We start from the raw sequence: 19,431 nt of genomic DNA, 5'->3' as shown, positions 1-19,431 counted from the left end.
CTGAGAACAGATCTAACAAAACTCTATGAAACGTATTTACAGACAACTTAAACAAACTCTAAAACCTCTGTCCTGAACACAACAACTGTAAAACGTATGTACAGCAGGGTGGCATCTGTGTCTGTGATGTCCCTAAGTCCTGGAAGAAAAACAAGTAGCACGGTCAGTGCAGTCAGGCACGGAAGGGTGTTCCATGTGCTGCCGGGCTGGGACACTGGCCCAGTGGGACTCTGCTGCCAGAAGGGAGCCTGGCTGGGGGCTGTGGCCCAGGCACTGGAACAGGGCTTGTGTGGCCCACAGCAAGCCCAGGCCAGGCCAGGGATGGCCAGCAGAATCCAGTGCATGGGCTAGCGTGTCCCTGAGCAGGAAGTGCTCAGCCCGGCCCCAGGCTGGCAGCAGGGGCCCCACTCTGCCTGTGGGGAGCACCTGCCTGTTCTGCTGCTGGCATCGGTCTTCATCCCAAGACCATGTCTTCCTCCTTGTCTTTTAGATCAATATCCATCTCTTCAATATAATCTTTCGTTTCCACCTCCATCTCTTCCTCTGTCTCGTACATATCCACATCCATCTCTTCCTCTCCAGTATCCTCTCCGTCCACTTCCATGGCTTCTTCTCTATCAGTCTGTGTATCGACGTCCGTCTCCTCCTCTCCGTCTGTGCCAGCCTGCAGAGGTAGCAAAATTTCCCAGCCTGTCCCAAAGAGCTCCAGCCCAGCCAGGCAGCTGCGGGGTGTCCGCCTCCGTGGAATAGTAGCATACCTCTTTTGGAACAAATGCAGACATCCTGCAGGGATGGAGAGCAAAATCCAAGCGATGGGGAGCTTTGGGGACTGCTGGGGGAATCAGGGAGCAGGTGGCAACAAGGTGACAGGGGTAGGCTTGGAGCAGGGTGAATGAAGAGCGTGCTGGCACAAGGAGCCAAGGGTTGTGTTGTGGCCGTTGCTGGATGCTGGAAGTTCTAGCTGGAGCGTGCACTGTGACATCACCGCCAGGAGTTCAGGCCCAGGCTGAAGTGGACAACGGAGACCGTAGAATGAATGATGGAATCCCTGGGTGCTTGGGCTTGGAAGGGACCCTAAAGACCATCTTGTTCCAAGCGGAGCAATCTTCGCCCAGAAGAGGTTGCTCAGAGCCCCGCTCCCAGCTGGCCTTGGATGTTGCCAAGGATGGAGCATCCCCAGCCTCTGTGCACAGCCTGGGCCAGTGGCCCAGCAGCCGGAGTGGAAAAGAGCAGCTTCATTAGATCCAACTTCAAGCTCACTCCTGCAGTTGAAAGGCTTCTCCTGTCTGTGCCCATCTTTCCTAGAGCTGCAGGGAGGCCTCGCCAGCCCCCTTCTCTTTCCAGGCTGAGCATCCCCAGCCCCACACGGACAGCAGTCCGATGCGTGGCAGTCAAGGCTAAAGGGTAGCAAATGGCTACATCAGGAAGTGAGAGATGGAAGCTTTTGGAGATGGAAGCTTTACCTCTAAATGTAGAAAAGAAAGAGAAGTGGAGGGGGAAATGGTGGGACTCTGGCTCTGTTCTAACTGGCGAAGATTTTCTTTTCTTCTTTTCTGTCGTGCTAACCCAAGTTTTGTTGTTTGAAAGGAGGTTTAGCAAAATATCCATCGTCTTCTCCACTGCTGAAACACTGAACAACACCTGGGCAGGCTGAGGATGCAGAGCAAAACCTGCAAATATCTACTGCTGATCGTGATCCTGGGGAATGCAGCTAAAGCCAGCCAAAAGCAATTTCTGGAAAGTCAAGCCTGCTTTACGTTTTCTGGAGTTTGCTTGTGCCAACTTCACCAGTCATTTCTAAAAAAGGAAAAGAAACTCCAAGCAAAAGAGAGAAAAACACAAAGAAACCAACCCAAAGAAACCAATCAAACAAACAGATAAAACACCCCCAATCAAACCAAAGGCAATGAGAAGTTAGGACTAGTTGTAAGGATATCACAGCAGGCGAATGGCTGCTTCCTACTTGGATCACCATCCAAAGCCACCTAGAACAACTTCTCCAAAACATATCCAACAGGAGAAATGGAAAAAGTGATCCATGGCAGCTCTGCATTGTGGTGAAGGATGAGCATGCAGTGGTACAGATTGCCCACCCTCCAGGCTGCTGTTTGCTCTGCTGAAAGACTCTTGCAGGACTGTGGCCCCTCTCCATGCAATGGAAATCCTTGCCACAGCTCTCAGTTGAGGCACTGGCATTTCCAGAGCCAGATTCAGGCACAATCCTACTGCCTGCTGAGCATCTGGGAAAGCTGCTGAGCATCTTCAGGCCTAGAAGCACAAAAGAGCTCAGGCTCTCCCCGAACTGGGTTTTCAGGGCAGCTTTCCATATCTCTGCAAGATTTCTTCATCCCTCAACACGTCTGACTTTATTATGTCCAACGATGCATTTGGGTTTCTTCCGTCCTCTTGTGTGCCCGTGAGTAACCTTCCACGTGGATGAAGGAGATTGTGTACAGGACAATTGATTGCGGCATTGCCATTTGGCTTCACTGTCACTCAGTTGAACACGGTCCTTATCTAAGAAGGACTTCCAAGAAATGGGTAGGAGTTTTGGCTGTGAGAGGAGCAGAAAGCACATTTTCTACAGCAAATTGCTAGCTGATGCACTTTCCTCCCTGCCAAAATAGTGATTGCCATTCATCTTCCTGGGAAGAATGTAAAGACCCATTCAGAGATGCCAGGTTCAGCTGGCCTGTGGCTTTGTGTGCCTCATTTCACATGTCCAATTTCAAGGGCCACTAAAAGAGGCTCATGTTTGCCTTGCTACCCACAAGTGCTGTAGGTATTTCCAGGAGAAGAGGGAAAACATCGCTGTCCTGTGGTGTGGTAGAAATGCCACCACAACTGTGATTGTGTGAGCAAAGCCAGCCAGTGCTTTTTGGGGCAGCAGCAGCAGCTGAGAGTGTGGCAGAGCGGTTTTGATACTCTTTTTAGAGTCCTGCAAGCATTGTTCCCGAAACAACCCACAGCTTTGCAAATGTGCCCGAAGAAAATGCAAAGAGAACTGGGGTGTGAAAATCAAAGACTGTTTATCTGTAGAAGAAAAGGAACAAGAATGAACTACACCACATATTTACACTGTAAGAATATTGGTAACAACAACAACCACAACAACAACAACAAACTATAGAACCTATTTACCTGAGAACAGATCTAACAAAACTCTATGAAACGTATTTACAGACAACTTAAACAAACTCTAAAACCTCTGTCCTGAACACAACAACTGTAAAACGTATGTACAGCAGGGTGGCATCTGTGTCTGTGATGTCCCTAAGTCCTGGAAGAAAAACAAGTTGCACGGTCAGTGCAGTCAGGCACGGAAGGGTGTTCCATGTGCTGCCGGGCTGGGACACTGGCCCAGTGGGACTCTGCTGCCAGAAGGGAGCCTGGCTGGGGGCTGTGGCCCAGGCACTGGAACAGGGCTTGTGTGGCCCACAGCAAGCCCAGGCCAGGCCAGGGATGGCCAGCAGAATCCAGTGCATGGGCTAGCGTGTCCCTGAGCAGGAAGTGCTCAGCCCGGCCCCAGGCTGGCAGCAGGGGCCCCACTCTGCCTGTGGGGAGCACCTGCCTGTTCTGCTGCTGGCATCGGTCTTCATCCCAAGACCATGTCTTCCTCCTTGTCTTTTAGATCAATATCCATCTCTTCAATATAATCTTTCGTTTCCACCTCCATCTCTTCCTCTGTCTCGTACATATCCACATCCATCTCTTCCTCTCCAGTATCCTCTCCGTCCACTTCCATGGCTTCTTCTCTATCAGTCTGTGTATCGACGTCCGTCTCCTCCTCTCCGTCTGTGCCAGCCTGCAGAGGTAGCAAAATTTCCCAGCCTGTCCCAAAGAGCTCCAGCCCAGCCAGGCAGCTGCGGGGTGTCCGCCTCCGTGGAATAGTAGCATACCTCTTTTGGAACAAATGCAGACATCCTGCAGGGATGGAGAGCAAAATCCAAGCGATGGGGAGCTTTGGGGACTGCTGGGGGAATCAGGGAGCAGGTGGCAACAAGGTGACAGGGGTAGGCTTGGAGCAGGGTGAATGAAGAGCGTGCTGGCACAAGGAGCCAAGGGTTGTGTTGTGGCCGTTGCTGGATGCTGGAAGTTCTAGCTGGAGCGTGCACTGTGACATCACCGCCAGGAGTTCAGGCCCAGGCTGAAGTGGACAACGGAGACCGTAGAATGAATGATGGAATCCCTGGGTGCTTGGGCTTGGAAGGGACCCTAAAGACCATCTTGTTCCAAGCGGAGCAATCTTCGCCCAGAAGAGGTTGCTCAGAGCCCCGCTCCCAGCTGGCCTTGGATGTTGCCAAGGATGGAGCATCCCCAGCCTCTGTGCACAGCCTGGGCCAGTGGCCCAGCAGCCGGAGTGGAAAAGAGCAGCTTCATTAGATCCAACTTCAAGCTCACTCCTGCAGTTGAAAGGCTTCTCCTGTCTGTGCCCATCTTTCCTAGAGCTGCAGGGAGGCCTCGCCAGCCCCCTTCTCTTTCCAGGCTGAGCATCCCCAGCCCCACACGGACAGCAGTCCGATGCGTGGCAGTCAAGGCTAAAGGGTAGCAAATGGCTACATCAGGAAGTGAGAGATGGAAGCTTTTGGAGATGGAAGCTTTACCTCTAAATGTAGAAAAGAAAGAGAAGTGGAGGGGGAAATGGTGGGACTCTGGCTCTGTTCTAACTGGCGAAGATTTTCTTTTCTTCTTTTCTGTCGTGCTAACCCAAGTTTTGTTGTTTGAAAGGAGGTTTAGCAAAATATCCATCGTCTTCTCCACTGCTGAAACACTGAACAACACCTGGGCAGGCTGAGGATGCAGAGCAAAACCTGCAAATATCTACTGCTGATCGTGATCCTGGGGAATGCAGCTAAAGCCAGCCAAAAGCAATTTCTGGGAAGTCAAGCCTGCTTTACGTTTTCTGGAGTTTGCTTGTGCCAACTTCACCAGTCATTTCTAAAAAAGGAAAAGAAACTCCAAGCAAAAGAGAGAAAAACACAAAGAAACCAACCCAAAGAAACCAATCAAACAAACAGATAAAACACCCCCAATCAAACCAAAGGCAATGAGAAGTTAGGACTAGTTGTAAGGATATCACAGCAGGCGAATGGCTGCTTCCTACTTGGATCACCATCCAAAGCCACCTAGAACAACTTCTCCAAAACATATCCAACAGGAGAAATGGAAAAAGTGATCCATGGCAGCTCTGCATTGTGGTGAAGGATGAGCATGCAGTGGTACAGATTGCCCACCCTCCAGGCTGCTGTTTGCTCTGCTGAAAGACTCTTGCAGGACTGTGGCCCCTCTCCATGCAATGGAAATCCTTGCCACAGCTCTCAGTTGAGGCACTGGCATTTCCAGAGCCAGATTCAGGCACAATCCTACTGCCTGCTGAGCATCTGGGAAAGCTGCTGAGCATCTTCAGGCCTAGAAGCACAAAAGAGCTCAGGCTCTCCCCGAACTGGGTTTTCAGGGCAGCTTTCCATATCTCTGCAAGATTTCTTCATCCCTCAACACGTCTGACTTTATTATGTCCAACGATGCATTTGGGTTTCTTCCGTCCTCTTGTGTGCCCGTGAGTAACCTTCCACGTGGATGAAGGAGATTGTGTACAGGACAATTGATTGCGGCATTGCCATTTGGCTTCACTGTCACTCAGTTGAACACGGTCCTTATCTAAGAAGGACTTCCAAGAAATGGGTAGGAGTTTTGGCTGTGAGAGGAGCAGAAAGCACATTTTCTACAGCAAATTGCTAGCTGATGCACTTTCCTCCCTGCCAAAATAGTGATTGCCATTCATCTTCCTGGGAAGAATGTAAAGACCCATTCAGAGATGCCAGGTTCAGCTGGCCTGTGGCTTTGTGTGCCTCATTTCACATGTCCAATTTCAAGGGCCACTAAAAGAGGCTCATGTTTGCCTTGCTACCCACAAGTGCTGTAGGTATTTCCAGGAGAAGAGGGAAAACATCGCTGTCCTGTGGTGTGGTAGAAATGCCACCACAACTGTGATTGTGTGAGCAAAGCCAGCCAGTGCTTTTTGGGGCAGCAGCAGCAGCTGAGAGTGTGGCAGAGCGGTTTTGATACTCTTTTTAGAGTCCTGCAAGCATTGTTCCCGAAACAACCCACAGCTTTGCAAATGTGCCCGAAGAAAATGCAAAGAGAACTGGGGTGTGAAAATCAAAGACTGTTTATCTGTAGAAGAAAAGGAACAAGAATGAACTACACCACATATTTACACTGTAAGAATATTGGTAACAACAACAACCACAACAACAAACTATAGAACCTATTTACCTGAGAACAGATCTAACAAAACTCTATGAAACGTATTTACAGACAACTTAAACAAACTCTAAAACCTCTGTCCTGAACACAACAACTGTAAAACGTATGTACAGCAGGGTGGCATCTGTGTCTGTGATGTCCCTAAGTCCTGGAAGAAAAACAAGTTGCACGGTCAGTGCAGTCAGGCACGGAAGGGTGTTCCATGTGCTGCCGGGCTGGGACACTGGCCCAGTGGGACTCTGCTGCCAGAAGGGAGCCTGGCTGGGGGCTGTGGCCCAGGCACTGGAACAGGGCTTGTGTGGCCCACAGCAAGCCCAGGCCAGGCCAGGGATGGCCAGCAGAATCCAGTGCATGGGCTAGCGTGTCCCTGAGCAGGAAGTGCTCAGCCCGGCCCCAGGCTGGCAGCAGGGGCCCCACTCTGCCTGTGGGGAGCACCTGCCTGTTCTGCTGCTGGCATCGGTCTTCATCCCAAGACCATGTCTTCCTCCTTGTCTTTTAGATCAATATCCATCTCTTCAATATAATCTTTCGTTTCCACCTCCATCTCTTCCTCTGTCTCGTACATATCCACATCCATCTCTTCCTCTCCAGTATCCTCTCCGTCCACTTCCATGGCTTCTTCTCTATCAGTCTGTGTATCGACGTCCGTCTCCTCCTCTCCGTCTGTGCCAGCCTGCAGAGGTAGCAAAATTTCCCAGCCTGTCCCAAAGAGCTCCAGCCCAGCCAGGCAGCTGCGGGGTGTCCGCCTCCGTGGAATAGTAGCATACCTCTTTTGGAACAAATGCAGACATCCTGCAGGGATGGAGAGCAAAATCCAAGCGATGGGGAGCTTTGGGGACTGCTGGGGGAATCAGGGAGCAGGTGGCAACAAGGTGACAGGGGTAGGCTTGGAGCAGGGTGAATGAAGAGCGTGCTGGCACAAGGAGCCAAGGGTTGTGTTGTGGCCGTTGCTGGATGCTGGAAGTTCTAGCTGGAGCGTGCACTGTGACATCACCGCCAGGAGTTCAGGCCCAGGCTGAAGTGGACAACGGAGACCGTAGAATGAATGATGGAATCCCTGGGTGCTTGGGCTTGGAAGGGACCCTAAAGACCATCTTGTTCCAAGCGGAGCAATCTTCGCCCAGAAGAGGTTGCTCAGAGCCCCGCTCCCAGCTGGCCTTGGATGTTGCCAAGGATGGAGCATCCCCAGCCTCTGTGCACAGCCTGGGCCAGTGGCCCAGCAGCCGGAGTGGAAAAGAGCAGCTTCATTAGATCCAACTTCAAGCTCACTCCTGCAGTTGAAAGGCTTCTCCTCTCTGTGCCCATCTTTCCTGGAGCTGCAGGGAGGCCTCGCCAGCCCCCTTCTCTTTCCAGGCTGAGCATCCCCAGCCCCACACGGACAGCAGTCCGATGCGTGGCAGTCAAGGCTAAAGGGTAGCAAATGGCTACATCAGGAAGTGAGAGATGGAAGCTTTTGGAGATGGAAGCTTTACCTCTAAATGTAGAAAAGAAAGAGAAGTGGAGGGGGAAATGGTGGGACTCTGGCTCTGTTCTAACTGGCGAAGATTTTCTTTTCTTCTTTTCTGTCGTGCTAACCCAAGTTTTGTTGTTTGAAAAGAGGTTTAGCAAAATATCCATCGTCTTCTCCACTGCTGAAACACTGAACAACACCTGGGCAGGCTGAGGATGCAGAGCAAAACCTGCAAATATCTACTGCTGATCGTGATCCTGGGGAATGCAGCTAAAGCCAGCCAAAAGCAATTTCTGGGAAGTCAAGCCTGCTTTACGTTTTCTGGAGTTTGCTTGTGCCAACTTCACCAGTCATTTCTAAAAAAGGAAAAGAAACTCCAAGCAAAAGAGAGAAAAACACAAAGAAACCAACCCAAAGAAACCAATCAAACAAACAGATAAAACACCCCCAATCAAACCAAAGGCAATGAGAAGTTAGGACTAGTTGTAAGGATATCACAGCAGGCGAATGGCTGCTTCCTACTTGGATCACCATCCAAAGCCACCTAGAACAACTTCTCCAAAACATATCCAACAGGAGAAATGGAAAAAGTGATCCATGGCAGCTCTGCATTGTGGTGAAGGATGAGCATGCAGTGGTACAGATTGCCCACCCTCCAGGCTGCTGTTTGCTCTGCTGAAAGACTCTTGCAGGACTGTGGCCCCTCTCCATGCAATGGAAATCCTTGCCACAGCTCTCAGTTGAGGCACTGGCATTTCCAGAGCCAGATTCAGGCACAATCCTACTGCCTGCTGAGCATCTGGGAAAGCTGCTGAGCATCTTCAGGCCTAGAAGCACAAAAGAGCTCAGGCTCTCCCCGAACTGGGTTTTCAGGGCAGCTTTCCATATCTCTGCAAGATTTCTTCATCCCTCAACACGTCTGACTTTATTATGTCCAACGATGCATTTGGGTTTCTTCCGTCCTCTTGTGTGCCCGTGAGTAACCTTCCACGTGGATGAAGGAGATTGTGTACAGGACAATTGATTGCGGCATTGCCATTTGGCTTCACTGTCACTCAGTTGAACACGGTCCTTATCTAAGAAGGACTTCCAAGAAATGGGTAGGAGTTTTGGCTGTGAGAGGAGCAGAAAGCACATTTTCTACAGCAAATTGCTAGCTGATGCACTTTCCTCCCTGCCAAAATAGTGATTGCCATTCATCTTCCTGGGAAGAATGTAAAGACCCATTCAGAGATGCCAGGTTCAGCTGGCCTGTGGCTTTGTGTGCCTCATTTCACATGTCCAATTTCAAGGGCCACTAAAAGAGGCTCATGTTTGCCTTGCTACCCACAAGTGCTGTAGGTATTTCCAGGAGAAGAGGGAAAACATCGCTGTCCTGTGGTGTGGTAGAAATGCCACCACAACTGTGATTGTGTGAGCAAAGCCAGCCAGTGCTTTTTGGGGCAGCAGCAGCAGCTGAGAGTGTGGCAGAGCGGTTTTGATACTCTTTTTAGAGTCCTGCAAGCATTGTTCCCGAAACAACCCACAGCTTTGCAAATGTGCCCGAAGAAAATGCAAAGAGAACTGGGGTGTGAAAATCAAAGACTGTTTATCTGTAGAAGAAAAGGAACAAGAATGAACTACACCACATATTTACACTGTAAGAATATTGGTAACAACAACAACCACAACAACAACAACAAACTATAGAACCTATTTACCTGAGAACAGATCTAACAAAACTCTATGAAACGTATTTACAGACAACTTAAACAAACTCTAAAACCTCTGTCCTGAACACAACAACTGTAAAACGTATGTACAGCAGGGTGGCATCTGTGTCTGTGATGTCCCTAAGTCCTGGAAGAAAAACAAGTTGCACGGTCAGTGCAGTCAGGCACGGAAGGGTGTTCCATGTGCTGCCGGGCTGGGACACTGGCCCAGTGGGACTCTGCTGCCAGAAGGGAGCCTGGCTGGGGGCTGTGGCCCAGGCACTGGAACAGGGCTTGTGTGGCCCACAGCAAGCCCAGGCCAGGCCAGGGATGGCCAGCAGAATCCAGTGCATGGGCTAGCGTGTCCCTGAGCAGGAAGTGCTCAGCCCGGCCCCAGGCTGGCAGCAGGGGCCCCACTCTGCCTGTGGGGAGCACCTGCCTGTTCTGCTGCTGGCATCGGTCTTCATCCCAAGACCATGTCTTCCTCCTTGTCTTTTAGATCAATATCCATCTCTTCAATATAATCTTTCGTTTCCACCTCCATCTCTTCCTCTGTCTCGTACATATCCACATCCATCTCTTCCTCTCCAGTATCCTCTCCGTCCACTTCCATGGCTTCTTCTCTATCAGTCTGTGTATCGACGTCCGTCTCCTCCTCTCCGTCTGTGCCAGCCTGCAGAGGTAGCAAAATTTCCCAGCCTGTCCCAAAGAGCTCCAGCCCAGCCAGGCAGCTGCGGGGTGTCCGCCTCCGTGGAATAGTAGCATACCTCTTTTGGAACAAATGCAGACATCCTGCAGGGATGGAGAGCAAAATCCAAGCGATGGGGAGCTTTGGGGACTGCTGGGGGAATCAGGGAGCAGGTGGCAACAAGGTGACAGGGGTAGGCTTGGAGCAGGGTGAATGAAGAGCGTGCTGGCACAAGGAGCCAAGGGTTGTGTTGTGGCCGTTGCTGGATGCTGGAAGTTCTAGCTGGAGCGTGCACTGTGACATCACCGCCAGGAGTTCAGGCCCAGGCTGAAGTGGACAACGGAGACCGTAGAATGAATGATGGAATCCCTGGGTGCTTGGGCTTGGAAGGGACCCTAAAGACCATCTTGTTCCAAGCGGAGCAATCTTCGCCCAGAAGAGGTTGCTCAGAGCCCCGCTCCCAGCTGGCCTTGGATGTTGCCAAGGATGGAGCATCCCCAGCCTCTGTGCACAGCCTGGGCCAGTGGCCCAGCAGCCGGAGTGGAAAAGAGCAGCTTCATTAGATCCAACTTCAAGCTCACTCCTGCAGTTGAAAGGCTTCTCCTGTCTGTGCCCATCTTTCCTAGAGCTGCAGGGAGGCCTCGCCAGCCCCCTTCTCTTTCCAGGCTGAGCATCCCCAGCCCCACACGGACAGCAGTCCGATGCGTGGCAGTCAAGGCTAAAGGGTAGCAAATGGCTACATCAGGAAGTGAGAGATGGAAGCTTTTGGAGATGGAAGCTTTACCTCTAAATGTAGAAAAGAAAGAGAAGTGGAGGGGGAAATGGTGGGACTCTGGCTCTGTTCTAACTGGCGAAGATTTTCTTTTCTTCTTTTCTGTCGTGCTAACCCAAGTTTTGTTGTTTGAAAGGAGGTTTAGCAAAATATCCATCGTCTTCTCCACTGCTGAAACACTGAACAACACCTGGGCAGGCTGAGGATGCAGAGCAAAACCTGCAAATATCTACTGCTGATCGTGATCCTGGGGAATGCAGCTAAAGCCAGCCAAAAGCAATTTCTGGGAAGTCAAGCCTGCTTTACGTTTTCTGGAGTTTGCTTGTGCCAACTTCACCAGTCATTTCTAAAAAAGGAAAAGAAACTCCAAGCAAAAGAGAGAAAAACACAAAGAAACCAACCCAAAGAAACCAATCAAACAAACAGATAAAACACCCCCAATCAAACCAAAGGCAATGAGAAGTTAGGACTAGTTGTAAGGATATCACAGCAGGCGAATGGCTGCTTCCTACTTGGATCACCATCCAAAGCCACCTAGAACAACTTCTCCAAAACATATCCAACAGGAGAAATGGAAAAAGTGATCCATGGCAGCTCTGCATTGTGGTGAAGGATGAGCATGCAGTGGTACAGATTGCCCACCCTCCAGGCTGCTGTTTGCTCTGCTGAAAGACTCTTGCAGGACTGTGGCCCCTCTCCATGCAATGGAAATCATTGCCACAGCTCTCAGTTGAGGCACTGGCATTTCCAGAGCCAGATTCAGGCACAATCCTACTGCCTGCTGAGCATCTGGGAAAGCTGCTGAGCATCTTCAGGCCTAGAAGCACAAAAGAGCTCAGGCTCTCCCCGAACTAGGTTTTCAGGGCAGCTTTCCATATCTCTGCAAGATTTCTTCATCCCTCAACACGTCTGATTTTATGATGTCCAACGATGCATTTGGGTTTCTTCCGTCCTCTTGTGTGCCCGTGAGTAACCTTCCACGTGGATGAAGGAGATTGTGTACAGGACAATTGATTGCGGCATTGCCATTTGGCTTCACTGTCACTCAGTTGAACACGGTCCTTATCTAAGAAGGACTTCCAAGAAATGGGTAGGAGTTTTGGCTGTGAGAGGAGCAGAAAGCACATTTTCTACAGCAAATTGCTAGCTGATGCACTTTCCTCCCTGCCAAAATAGTGATTGCCATTCATCTTCCTGGGAAGAATGTAAAGACCCATTCAGAGATGCCAGGTTCAGCTGGCCTGTGGCTTTGTGTGCCTCATTTCACATGTCCAATTTCAAGGGCCACTAAAAGAGGCTCATGTTTGCCTTGCTACCCACAAGTGCTGTAGGTATTTCCAGGAGAAGAGGGAAAACATCGCTGTCCTGTGGTGTGGTAGAAATGCCACCACAACTGTGATTGTGTGAGCAAAGCCAGCCAGTGCTTTTTGGGGCAGCAGCAGCAGCTGAGAGTGTGGCAGAGCGGTTTTGATACTCTTTTTAGAGTCCTGCAAGCATTGTTCCCGAAACAACCCACAGCTTTGCAAATGTGCCCGAAGAAAATGCAAAGAGAACTGGGGTGTGAAAATCAAAGACTGTTTATCTGTAGAAGAAAAGGAACAAGAATGAACTACACCACATATTTACACTGTAAGAATATTGGTAACAACAACAACCACAACAACAAACTATAGAACCTATTTACCTGAGAACAGATCTAACAAAACTCTATGAAACGTATTTACAGACAACTTAAACAAACTCTAAAACCTCTGTCCTGAACACAACAACTGTAAAACGTATGTACAGCAGGGTGGCATCTGTGTCTGTGATGTCCCTAAGTCCTGGAAGAAAAACAAGTTGCACGGTCAGTGCAGTCAGGCACGGAAGGGTGTTCCATGTGCTGCCGGGCTGGGACACTGGCCCAGTGGGACTCTGCTGCCAGAAGGGAGCCTGGCTGGGGGCTGTGGCCCAGGCACTGGAACAGGGCTTGTGTGGCCCACAGCAAGCCCAGGCCAGGCCAGGGATGGCCAGCAGAATCCAGTGCATGGGCTAGCGTGTCCCTGAGCAGGAAGTGCTCAGCCCGGCCCCAGGCTGGCAGCAGGGGCCCCACTCTGCCTGTGGGGAGCACCTGCCTGTTCTGCTGCTGGCATCGGTCTTCATCCCAAGACCATGTCTTCCTCCTTGTCTTTTAGATCAATATCCATCTCTTCAATATAATCTTTCGTTTCCACCTCCATCTCTTCCTCTGTCTCGTACATATCCACATCCATCTCTTCCTCTCCAGTATCCTCTCCGTCCACTTCCATGGCTTCTTCTCTATCAGTCTGTGTATCGACGTCCGTCTCCTCCTCTCCGTCTGTGCCAGCCTGCAGAGGTAGCAAAATTTCCCAGCCTGTCCCAAAGAGCTCCAGCCCAGCCAGGCAGCTGCGGGGTGTCCGCCTCCGTGGAATAGTAGCATACCTCTTTTGGAACAAATGCAGACATCCTGCAGGGATGGAGAGCAAAATCCAAGCGATGGGGAGCTTTGGGGACTGCTGGGGGAATCAGGGAGCAGGTGGCAACAAGGTGACAGGGGTAGGCTTGGAGCAGGGTGAATGAAGAGCGTGCTGGCACAAGGAGCCAAGGGTTGTGTTGTGGCCGTTGCTGGATGCTGGAAGTTCTAGCTGGAGCGTGCACTGTGACATCACCGCCAGGAGTTCAGGCCCAGGCTGAAGTGGACAACGGAGACCGTAGAATGAATGATGGAATCCCTGGGTGCTTGGGCTTGGAAGGGACCCTAAAGACCATCTTGTTCCAAGCGGAGCAATCTTCGCCCAGAAGAGGTTGCTCAGAGCCCCGCTCCCAGCTGGCCTTGGATGTTGCCAAGGATGGAGCATCCCCAGCCTCTGTGCACAGCCTGGGCCAGTGGCCCAGCAGCCGGAGTGGAAAAGAGCAGCTTCATTAGATCCAACTTCAAGCTCACTCCTGCAGTTGAAAGGCTTCTCCTGTCTGTGCCCATCTTTCCTAGAGCTGCAGGGAGGCCTCGCCAGCCCCCTTCTCTTTCCAGGCTGAGCATCCCCAGCCCCACACGGACAGCAGTCCGATGCGTGGCAGTCAAGGCTAAAGGGTAGCAAATGGCTACATCAGGAAGTGAGAGATGGAAGCTTTTGGAGATGGAAGCTTTACCTCTAAATGTAGAAAAGAAAGAGAAGTGGAGGGGGAAATGGTGGGACTCTGGCTCTGTTCTAACTGGCGAAGATTTTCTTTTGTTCTTTTCTGTCGTGCTAACCCAAGTTTTGTTGTTTGAAAAGAGGTTTAGCAAAATATCCATCGTCTTCTCCACTGCTGAAACACTGAACAACACCTGGGCAGGCTGAGGATGCAGAGCAAAACCTGCAAATATCTACTGCTGATCGTGATCCTGGGGAATGCAGCTAAAGCCAGCCAAAAGCAATTTCTGGGAAGTCAAGCCTGCTTTACGTTTTCTGGAGTTTGCTTGTGCCAACTTCACCAGTCATTTCTAAAAAAGGAAAAGAAACTCCAAGCAAAAGAGAGAAAAACACAAAGAAACCAACCCAAAGAAACCAATCAAACAAACAGATAAAACACCCCCAATCAAACCAAAGGCAATGAGAAGTTAGGACTAGTTGTAAGGATATCACAGCAGGCGAATGGCTGCTTCCTACTTGGATCACCATCCAAAGCCACCTAGAACAACTTCTCCAAAACATATCCAACAGGAGAAATGGAAAAAGTGATCCATGGCAGCTCTGCATTGTGGTGAAGGATGAGCATGCAGTGGTACAGATTGCCCACCCTCCAGGCTGCTGTTTGCTCTGCTGAAAGACTCTTGCAGGACTGTGGCCCCTCTCCATGCAATGGAAATCCTTGCCACAGCTCTCAGTTGAGGCACTGGCATTTCCAGAGCCAGATTCAGGCACAATCCTACTGCCTGCTGAGCATCTGGGAAAGCTGCTGAGCATCTTCAGGCCTAGAAGCACAAAAGAGCTCAGGCTCTCCCCGAACTGGGTTTTCAGGGCAGCTTTCCATATCTCTGCAAGATTTCTTCATCCCTCAACACGTCTGACTTTATTATGTCCAACGATGCATTTGGGTTTCTTCCGTCCTCTTGTGTGCCCGTGAGTAACCTTCCACGTGGATGAAGGAGATTGTGTACAGGACAATTGATTGCGGCATTGCCATTTGGCTTCACTGTCACTCAGTTGAACACGGTCCTTATCTAAGAAGGACTTCCAAGAAATGGGTAGGAGTTTTGGCTGTGAGAGGAGCAGAAAGCACATTTTCTACAGCAAATTGCTAGCTGATGCACTTTCCTCCCTGCCAAAATAGTGATTGCCATTCATCTTCCTGGGAAGAATGTAAAGACCCATTCAGAGATGCCAGGTTCAGCTGGCCTGTGGCTTTGTGTGCCTCATTTCACATGTCCAATTTCAAGGGCCACTAAAAGAGGCTCATGTTTGCCTTGCTACCCACAAGTGCTGTAGGTATTTCCAGGAGAAGAGGGAAAACATCGCTGTCCTGTGGTGTGGTAGAAATGCCACCACAACTGTGATTGTGTGAGCAAAGCCAGCCAGTGCTTTTTGGGGCAGCAGCAGCAGCTGAGAGTGTGGCAGAGCGGTTTTGATACTCTTTTTAGAGTCCTGCAAGCATTGTTCCCGAAACAACCCACAGCTTTGCAAATGTGCCCGAAGAAAATGCAAAGAGAACTGGGGTGTGAAAATCAAAGACTGTTTATCTGTAGAAGAAAAGGAACAAGAATGAACTACACCACATATTTACACTGTAAGAATATTGGTAACAACAACAACCACAACAACAACAACAAACTATAGAACCTATTTACCTGAGAACAGATCTAACAAAACTCTATGAAACGTATTTACAGACAACTTAAACAAACTCTAAAACCTCTGTCCTGAACACAACAACTGTAAAACGTATGTACAGCAGGGTGGCATCTGTGTCTGTGATGTCCCTAAGTCCTGGAAGAAAAACAAGTAGCACGGTCAGTGCAGTCAGGCACGGAAGGGTGTTCCATGTGCTGCCGGGCTGGGACACTGGCCCAGTGGGACTCTGCTGCCAGAAGGGAGCCTGGCTGGGGGCTGTGGCCCAGGCACTGGAACAGGGCTTGTGTGGCCCACAGCAAGCCCAGGCCAGGCCAGGGATGGCCAGCAGAATCCAGTGCATGGGCTAGCGTGTCCCTGAGCAGGAAGTGCTCAGCCCGGCCCCAGGCTGGCAGCAGGGGCCCCACTCTGCCTGTGGGGAGCACCTGCCTGTTCTGCTGCTGGCATCGGTCTTCATCCCAAGACCATGTCTTCCTCCTTGTCTTTTAGATCAATATCCATCTCTTCAATATAATCTTTCGTTTCCACCTCCATCTCTTCCTCTGTCTCGTACATATCCACATCCATCTCTTCCTCTCCAGTATCCTCTCCGTCCACTTCCATGGCTTCTTCTCTATCAGTCTGTGTATCGACGTCCGTCTCCTCCTCTCCGTCTGTGCCAGCCTGCAGAGGTAGCAAAATTTCCCAGCCTGTCCCAAAGAGCTCCAGCCCAGCCAGGCAGCTGCGGGGTGTCCGCCTCCGTGGAATAGTAGCATACCTCTTTTGGAACAAATGCAGACATCCTGCAGGGATGGAGAGCAAAATCCAAGCGATGGGGAGCTTTGGGGACTGCTGGGGGAATCAGGGAGCAGGTGGCAACAAGGTGACAGGGGTAGGCTTGGAGCAGGGTGAATGAAGAGCGTGCTGGCACAAGGAGCCAAGGGTTGTGTTGTGGCCGTTGCTGGATGCTGGAAGTTCTAGCTGGAGCGTGCACTGTGACATCACCGCCAGGAGTTCAGGCCCAGGCTGAAGTGGACAACGGAGACCGTAGAATGAATGATGGAATCCCTGGGTGCTTGGGCTTGGAAGGGACCCTAAAGACCATCTTGTTCCAAGCGGAGCAATCTTCGCCCAGAAGAGGTTGCTCAGAGCCCCGCTCCCAGCTGGCCTTGGATGTTGCCAAGGATGGAGCATCCCCAGCCTCTGTGCACAGCCTGGGCCAGTGGCCCAGCAGCCGGAGTGGAAAAGAGCAGCTTCATTAGATCCAACTTCAAGCTCACTCCTGCAGTTGAAAGGCTTCTCCTGTCTGTGCCCATCTTTCCTAGAGCTGCAGGGAGGCCTCGCCAGCCCCCTTCTCTTTCCAGGCTGAGCATCCCCAGCCCCACACGGACAGCAGTCCGATGCGTGGCAGTCAAGGCTAAAGGGTAGCAAATGGCTACATCAGGAAGTGAGAGATGGAAGCTTTTGGAGATGGAAGCTTTACCTCTAAATGTAGAAAAGAAAGAGAAGTGGAGGGGGAAATGGTGGGACTCTGGCTCTGTTCTAACTGGCGAAGATTTTCTTTTCTTCTTTTCTGTCGTGCTAACCCAAGTTTTGTTGTTTGAAAAGAGGTTTAGCAAAATATCCATCGTCTTCTCCACTGCTGAAACACTGAACAACACCTGGGCAGGCTGAGGATGCAGAGCAAAACCTGCAAATATCTACTGCTGATCGTGATCCTGGGGAATGCAGCTAAAGCCAGCCAAAAGCAATTTCTGGGAAGTCAAGCCTGCTTTACGTTTTCTGGAGTTTGCTTGTGCCAACTTCACCAGTCATTTCTAAAAAAGGAAAAGAAACTCCAAGCAAAAGAGAGAAAAACACAAAGAAACCAACCCAAAGAAACCAATCAAACAAACAGATAAAACACCCCCAATCAAACCAAAGGCAATGAGAAGTTAGGACTAGTTGTAAGGATATCACAGCAGGCGAATGGCTGCTTCCTACTTGGATCACCATCCAAAGCCACCTAGAACAACTTCTCCAAAACATATCCAACAGGAGAAATGGAAAAAGTGATCCATGGCAGCTCTGCATTGTGGTGAAGGATGAGCATGCAGTGGTACAGATTGCCCACCCTCCAGGCTGCTGTTTGCTCTGCTGAAAGACTCTTGCAGGACTGTGGCCCCTCTCCATGCAATGGAAATCCTTGCCACAGCTCTCAGTTGAGGCACTGGCATTTCCAGAGCCAGATTCAGGCACAATCCTACTGCCTGCTGAGCATCTGGGAAAGCTGCTGAGCATCTTCAGGCCTAGAAGCACAAAAGAGCTCAGGCTCTCCCCGAACTGGGTTTTCAGGGCAGCTTTCCATATCTCTGCAAGATTTCTTCATCCCTCAACACGTCTGACTTTATTATGTCCAACGATGCATTTGGGTTTCTTCCGTCCTCTTGTGTGCCCGTGAGTAACCTTCCACGTGGATGAAGGAGATTGTGTACAGGACAATTGATTGCGGCATTGCCATTTGGCTTCACTGTCACTCAGTTGAACACGGTCCTTATCTAAGAAGGACTTCCAAGAAATGGGTAGGAGTTTTGGCTGTGAGAGGAGCAGAAAGCACATTTTCTACAGCAAATTGCTAGCTGATGCACTTTCCTCCCTGCCAAAATAGTGATTGCCATTCATCTTCCTGGGAAGAATGTAAAGACCCATTCAGAGATGCCAGGTTCAGCTGGCCTGTGGCTTTGTGTGCCTCATTTCACATGTCCAATTTCAAGGGCCACTAAAAGAGGCTCATGTTTGCCTTGCTACCCACAAGTGCTGTAGGTATTTCCAGGAGAAGAGGGAAAACATCGCTGTCCTGTGGTGTGGTAGAAATGCCACCACAACTGTGATTGTGTGAGCAAAGCCAGCCAGTGCTTTTTGGGGCAGCAGCAGCAGCTGAGAGTGTGGCAGAGCGGTTTTGATACTCTTTTTAGAGTCCTGCAAGCATTGTTCCCGAAACAACCCACAGCTTTGCAAATGTGCCCGAAGAAAATGCAAAGAGAACTGGGGTGTGAAAATCAAAGACTGTTTATCTGTAGAAGAAAAGGAACAAGAATGAACTACACCACATATTTACACTGTAAGAATATTGGTAACAACAACAACCACAACAACAAACTATAGAACCTATTTACCTGAGAACAGATCTAACAAAACTCTATGAAACGTATTTACAGACAACTTAAACAAACTCTAAAACCTCTGTCCTGAACACAACAACTGTAAAACGTATGTACAGCAGGGTGGCATCTGTGTCTGTGATGTCCCTAAGTCCTGGAAGAAAAACAAGTAGCACGGTCAGTGCAGTCAGGCACGGAAGGGTGTTCCATGTGCTGCCGGGCTGGGACACTGGCCCAGTGGGACTCTGCTGCCAGAAGGGAGCCTGGCTGGGGGCTGTGGCCCAGGCACTGGAACAGGGCTTGTGTGGCCCACAGCAAGCCCAGGCCAGGCCAGGGATGGCCAGCAGAATCCAGTGCATGGGCTAGCGTGTCCCTGAGCAGGAAGTGCTCAGCCCGGCCCCAGGCTGGCAGCAGGGGCCCCACTCTGCCTGTGGGGAGCACCTGCCTGTTCTGCTGCTGGCATCGGTCTTCATCCCAAGACCATGTCTTCCTCCTTGTCTTTTAGATCAATATCCATCTCTTCAATATAATCTTTCGTTTCCACCTCCATCTCTTCCTCTGTCTCGTACATATCCACATCCATCTCTTCCTCTCCAGTATCCTCTCCGTCCACTTCCA

At 50.4% G+C, this 19,431-nt stretch overlaps 1 long non-coding RNA gene across 1 annotated transcript; it reads right to left on the bottom strand.

Annotated features, from left to right (window-relative positions):
• Positions 1-426: 426 nt before the first annotated feature.
• Positions 427-6,415, bottom strand: LOC147645887 (uncharacterized). Its single transcript, XR_015282090.1, has 3 exons — positions 3,900-6,415; positions 3,572-3,805; positions 427-3,280 (listed from the first exon to the last, which is right to left on the bottom strand). It is a non-coding gene; the product is annotated as an uncharacterized LOC147645887 (long non-coding RNA).
• Between the last annotated feature and the right edge of the window lie 13,016 nt (positions 6,416-19,431).

The sequence above is a fragment of the Cyanistes caeruleus genome, unplaced genomic scaffold, assembly GCF_971803275.1.
Source record: "Cyanistes caeruleus unplaced genomic scaffold, bCyaCae1.hap1.1 HAP1_SCAFFOLD_148, whole genome shotgun sequence".
Taxonomy (NCBI): Eukaryota; Metazoa; Chordata; class Aves; order Passeriformes; family Paridae; genus Cyanistes; species Cyanistes caeruleus.
This window is presented reverse-complemented; position numbering and strand designations above follow the sequence as displayed.